Raw genomic sequence first — 726 nt, 5'->3', positions numbered from 1 at the left:
CTTTTGTTGTCTGGAGCCTCCAACCTCTCCTGTTTCATTTAAAAGATCTTATGATTTCAATATTTCATCACCTAATAATTTTCTTAAAACTTCATCACAAAATAAGATATTTTTATCAGTATAATTTTAACATCCAAAACTATTGTGATTATTCTAACATAGTTCATGTTCTTTAATAATTCTACAAATAATTCATACAATGCTATATCCATCTAAACTTCTAATTCACCACAGTTATAAGGGAATCTTATATCACTATAAAATATTTTCTAATAATTAAAGAAAATTTAATTCCTTTACACTTAATTCAACACATCATTTCATGTTATTTTTCTTTCACTATTTAAATACAATTTATTAATTTCTTCATGCTTGAAATTTTATTTCTTATATTTTCCATAGCCAAATTCACCTTTCTAAGAGTTCCATAGTCATATATAACAACAACTAAGTATCCGTGTATGGAATTTTACTAATCAATGCAATAATATCATATTTACTTATAACATAACAAGGGATCAATGGCAAACCCAAGGTGGAAACCATTTTTTTACCCCCTTCTTCCTTTCTTTTCTTTTTTTTTTACACATTCTTCATTCACCAAATACTTAATTATCATAACTAAATATAATTTGTTTTTCATTAATTCAACAACCTAATCACCTTAAAAATCCACCCTTGGCTGAAATTCTCATTACTAAGGAAGAAATACATTTTTTTTAATTA

Source organism: Populus euphratica, unplaced genomic scaffold (assembly GCF_000495115.2).
Source record: "Populus euphratica unplaced genomic scaffold, PopEup_1.0 scaffold369.1, whole genome shotgun sequence".
NCBI classification, from domain to species: Eukaryota; Viridiplantae; Streptophyta; class Magnoliopsida; order Malpighiales; family Salicaceae; genus Populus; species Populus euphratica.
The sequence above is the reverse complement of the archived record's forward strand: the minus strand, read 5'-3'. Positions refer to the sequence as shown.